Source organism: Chiloscyllium plagiosum, unplaced genomic scaffold (genome assembly GCF_037043375.1).
Source record: "Chiloscyllium plagiosum isolate Xiang-an unplaced genomic scaffold, Cpla_swu_hap1 HiC_scaffold_7, whole genome shotgun sequence".
Lineage (NCBI taxonomy): Eukaryota > Metazoa > Chordata > Chondrichthyes > Orectolobiformes > Hemiscylliidae > Chiloscyllium > Chiloscyllium plagiosum.
The window spans coordinates 60,794,520-60,800,519 of NW_028270145.1; positions in this window are offsets into that span (position 1 = coordinate 60,794,520).

The window sequence follows — 6,000 nt, forward strand, 5'->3', positions numbered from 1 at the left end:
TGATAAGTTTCTCTCCTTGCATCTCCATGTCAGCTTTTCTTAAAACTCTGTTTAAATCTCTGCTTCATTTCATGTCACAGGACTAGGACCACCAAAGAATGGCATCTTCTGTGGCAGTAAAATGAATGTTTTTTTTTCCTGCTACTCCATATTCAAATATTTTATGCTTTTTGACACAATCAGTTGCAGTTCTGTTTCACTGAATTACAATTCCTTTCACAACTCCCGGATATCGCAAAGTGATTTTTAGCCAGTTACCTACTTTTGAAATGCAGTCACTAGTGGGATCATAGGAAATGTGACAATCAATTTCTGCACAGTAAACTCCCACTTGGGATATGATAATGACATTCATGATGTCAAAATGGCTGTCTGACATAGAATCAGTAATTTAACAACTTCTGCAATCTAAGGAAGACTGAACAATATGCTTCTGAAAATCTAAATCTCTCATATTCCACAAATCTGACAAATTCTATTTCCTAATTCTATAGGTTTATCTAGTCTCTATTTTGGGCAGAAAGAAAGATTAAATAAAACAGATCAACCCTTGCAACTCTGAGTAGGACATGATTTTCATATTTCACATGAAAAAAAGGGTGTTGATTGGTCTGCAAATCAGCTCACATTGGCTGAGGTGGTTCCTAGGAATTGCGAAAGAGGAAACAACAGGGAACTGTAAGCTTTCTATGCATCTTAAATAAGGTGATTATCCAGGACACTGAAATGATCCTTGCAGCCTGTGTTGGTAGCTAGGTACAACAGACCGCAGGAAATGTATGTTTGTGCATATGCACCACTTAAGTTATCAGGATGAGGGTGATGGAGGATATGGGTGAGGGGAAGCAAAGATGGAAAGCTTGGGCTGATAAAGCAGATCTTCCCTTGCCCAGCATTGTCAGGTTTCCTTGGCCACTGCTCCTTCACCATGGTCACCCTGCTATCTCACCAACCAGCCTACTTCAGCCATACTGCTTCCCGGGAAGAAGCCCTTCATTGTGTCTTTATGGAGACTATGCCTAGGGACCAGGGTTGCTACTGCACCTACTTCTCCCTCCCAACCCCACATATACACGTGCTCCTCATTGGTATATGACCTCCTCATCCATATGCCAAGATGTGTAATAAAATGATCATTGGAATATGTTTGGATGAGGCTGATGATATCAGCTGGCCACAATGCTGGCAGTTATTATAATCTACTCTATTCATTAAAAGGTGCCAGGCTTGAATATATTTTACTTCATGAAAAAGGGATCACTGCATACAAATATACGGCACTTTCAACGAGCATAAATGAACTACTTTACAAACTTGACAGGTTTTCTTAAATTCACTGTTTGTGCAGCTATTAATGCACTTAGGATTTTTCAGCAAGTGTTGCCCAAATACATTTAACAGTTGATGATTTGCTTAGGTTTTGCTATCTGGTTGAGTAGTGCCTGTACTTTGCCTTTTATGAACAACCAGAGAATAATCTTCTTTGATTCAGACAGCCACTTTTTGGGACATATGTCCTACCTATTTGATTAAACCAACATGGAATTTTCCACTAATTGTGTATTGCTGTCAACCTAATAAATCAGCTCCTTCTACCATATCAGAACAACCTCTGATATGAATTTCAGTGCCAGCACAAAAGTTGGTGAGAGTCTAGCTGTCCAAAGGAGTGCTAAAGCAGCTATGCCATGGACAACATTGAATGATTGAGAGCACTGCCTTTCTAATCACTTCTGTCAATTTCACAATGTTATTTTAGAAAGATAAAGATGTATCACATGCTTGCAGTTTCTGCTATTGATGCTTTGAAGCATCTAAGTTACTATCACTTTTATTAAGATGTGGTAAAACAATTATATATTTATTTGTTATACATCACAACTTCTTATCACTATAGGGATCATTGATTTTGTGCAGTATAGAGTGGATGAATAGGCGTGTCTGTACTGCATCTTGGTGTGGAAAATAGCCCTGAGGGAGGGAATAGATTAGCATGAAAGCTATGAGAGACCCTGGAGGGTCAATGGGATGCATGAGATTTTTTTGGATAGAGTCTGATGAGTGTGTGAGCTGTTAAACAGCCCACATCAGCCAATGGCTGCCTCCAAATCCTTTTGAGGAGTGGCAGGCCCATCTTCAATTAGTCCCTTCCCAGGATGAAAATCTCACCTTTGCAGGCACTGTCTCCCAAGGCAAGTGAGCCAAGCCAGGAAATTTCCTCACTCCTGGTACCCACCTAGAAGATGGAATACCAGTCTGTTAACTTTGTTTCTTGTACCATATACACAACTTGTCATAACGAATATTCACAGCATTTTATATTTTTACTTTTTAGTTATATGTCTTTAACATTTCTCAAACTTATAGGGTCATTGAGGTCTACCGTACAGAAAAAGACCATCAAATCCACGCTGGTCAAAACAATCACCTAACTATTTGAATCCCATTTACCAGCATTTGACCCATAGCCTCGTATGGACAAGCGCACATCTAAATACTTCATAAATGCCAGCAGAGTTTCTGCTTCTACCGCTCTTACAGTCAGTGAGTTCCAGATTCCAATCATATCTGGGTGAGAAAGTTTTCTTCATATCTCCTTTGAAGCTTCTGACTCTTGCCTTAAATCTGTGCCCTCTTGTCTTTGATCAGGGAACTGATGTGCATGCATGTCAAGGTTCATCTGGTCGTGAGTGCTTCTCAGGGACCTATTGCTCATCATGTATCCCTTATGTTTAAGTGCCTGGTCATTTGTGCCTCCAACCACCACTAAAATCATTCGTCATACCTCTGTGTCACCTCAATCTGGAATATTTCAATATTCTTCTTGATGGCCTTCTTTAGCCTGTACCTCATAAATACCAACTTGTTCTTAATGCAGTCTTGGATACTGATCTTACAATAAGGCTTCTTTGCTCATCATTGCCATCATCACGGATCAATGTTGGCTCCTGTTCCTCAAGTTCATCAAAGTTAATATTCTAATCCTCAGCTTCAAATCATCATCGACTTTCATTCCACCCCTTCTCTGAAACCTCTTGAGTTATAGTTTACTAATTAGCTTTCATTCCCCCTGCTGCCTGGAATTACTTCGTTGAATCTCTTTTGCACTGTATTTTACTCCTTTAAAGGTCTCTCAAAAACTCTTATTTTGCTGAAACATTTAATCTATCTCAAACAGTTAATTCTACCTAAATTCTCTTCATGGACTCAGTGTTCTGTTTCCCTTCTGCTCTGTAACGTTCCTTGAAATATTTCATTCAAAACAAATGTTACATATATGCAAGTTGTTGCATGGCAACAACTCTGGCATATATATATATCTAAGTTTTCTATTAGTATTAAATAATTTTGAATGTAAAGATGCTTGTTCATAGTTTATCTGCAACTAAACTAAAACAAGAATTTCTCTAAGATGGTTATTCGACTTAGTAAATTATCCTAACTTCATATCTGTTTGTGTAAACATATTTATTTGTGTTTATTCTTTGGCTCAAGACCGCATTATTAGAACATAGAAATATCACAACTGAGACCAAGTGGTCTTGATCAAAAGTTGATTATATAATTCATATAACTGATAACACAGGTTTCATTAGTGCATACTTAATTAAATTTCACACCTAAATAAGTAAATTATAAATCAAACATGCCGGCCTTTTGCCTGGCACACACTCACTTAACTCATTCACCACATAATTTCAGTAGTATTTTCTGGTTCTGAGCACAGCTTTCATCAGAGGCAATGCCAAATCATCTTTTTAATAATCACACAGTTTTTGGAAAACTAATAATTACTGATGCGGTGTATCAACTATTGTCATCCACAATGATTCATAGGAACATGGTATATGTTCCACAAAACCCTATTCTGATCCATTATATTCAGTTCTGAAGAAGGGTCACTGGACCTGGAACATTAACTCTGCTTTGTCTCCACAGATGCTGAAAGGTCTGCAGTTTCTCCAGCAATTTTTGCTTTGTTTCTGAATCATTAAACTTGTTTTAAAACCATAAATGACATAAACCACTTCAAGCTGATTGTAAGTATATGGTGCATCGAGAGTGCCAAAAAAGAACTGTATTGGTGGGAAACTCAAAATGCCTGTTGGTCTGTGGTATTTTAGAGAGGGGGAGAGAGAGAGAAAGAGAGAGAGAGAGAGAAAGAAAACTGCATGAGAGAGAACAAAATGGAATGGTAAGTTCCAAATCCTGAAAGGATGCAGAATTGGTAATGAATACAGTTGATGCGAATTGATGCCAAAGAGGATTGCCAAGTGATGAAGAGACATCGGTCTTGGTCTTTGTTGCAGAAACCTTCAACATTATCTCGTCATCCAGAGTCTGTGGAGTTGAATGAGATATGCTTGTATTGTTGAAAAATGTACACAGTAAAAGCTCTTTCAACTGTAACCTAAAGGAAAAAGTTGGCTCAATAATTTATTTGCAGTGTGGCACAATAAAAGGGTCAGCAACACCTTTTCTGTTTGGAAATAGATTCACAGAGTCATTGAAGATGTACAGCATGGAAGTAGACCCTTTGGTCCAATTTGTCCATGCTGACCAGATATCCTAAAATAATCTAGTTCCATTTACCCGCACTTGTCCTATATCCCTGTAAATCCATCCTATTCATGTACCCATCTAGAGGCCTTTGAAATGTGTAATTCGCAATTTTTGAGAAGATTTATAGCTCAGGTTGATTATGTAAGTAAGTTAGCTCGCTGAGCTTGAAGATTTGTTTCCAGACATTTTGTCACCATACTAGATAACATCATCAGTGAGAGTCTCTGGTGAAGAGCTGGTGGTATGTCCTGCCTCTCCATTTATAGATCTTAGTTTCTTAAGGTGGAAGATGCCATTTCCAGTTCTTTATTTCAAGGGAAGGTAGATAGGAACGTACAGTTAGCGGAGAGCTTCAAACCAGGCGTCTAAAGAAAAACAACAAACATAGATCAAATACTTAACTCCAGAAGCAATCATCCCAACACACACAAACACAGCTGCATCAAGACATTATTTCAACAATCTACATCACACTGCAACACCCAAGAACTACAAAAAGCAGAAGAAAAATATCTATACAACATTTTCAAGAAAAACGGGACCCAATAAACACAGTCCACTGATTCCTCAGAAACAAACCCAAACAAGCAGACACAAAGCAACCAAAAACTATAGCCACATTACCTTACATCAATGACACATCAGAAATGACTTTCAGACTACTCAGACCCCTTAGCATCATGATAGCCCACAAACCTAAAACACACTTAAACAGGGACTAATGAAACTCAAGGATCCAGTAGATACTACCAGCAAATCTAATGTCACTTGCAAGATACCATACAAGAACTATAAAAACACTACATCAGACAAACAGGCAGGAAACTTGCCACCAGTATACATGAACACCAACTGGCCACCAGAAGACACGACCCACTATCACTAGTTTCCATACATACAGACAAAGAAGGACGCCACTTTGACTGGGACAACACGCACATCCTAGGACAGGTGAAACAAAGACACGCACAAGAATTCTTAGAGGCATGGCATTCTAACCAGAACTGCATCAATAAACACATAGATTTTGATCCCATCAACCTTTCTTGAAAAAAGGAACTGGAAATGACATTACACACCTTAAGAAACCAAGCCCTATAAATAGAGAGGCGGGGCATACCGCCAGCACTTCACCAGAGACACTCACTGATGATCTTACCTGGTACGGTGATGAATCGTCTGAAAACAAATCTTCCAGCTCAAATGTTGTAATTGTACCGGTCTCCATCACTTCCTCTAGCAGCTCATTCCATACCACCCTTTGCATGAAGACATTGCCCGTGACAACCTTTTTAACCTTTCCCCTCTCACCTTAAACCTATGCCCTCTAGTTCTGGAAAAGACCATGTGTACTTACCCTATCCACGCCCCTCATGACTTTATAAGTCTCTAAGGTCACCCCTCAGCCTCTGATGCTCCACTTAGATGACAGTGGAA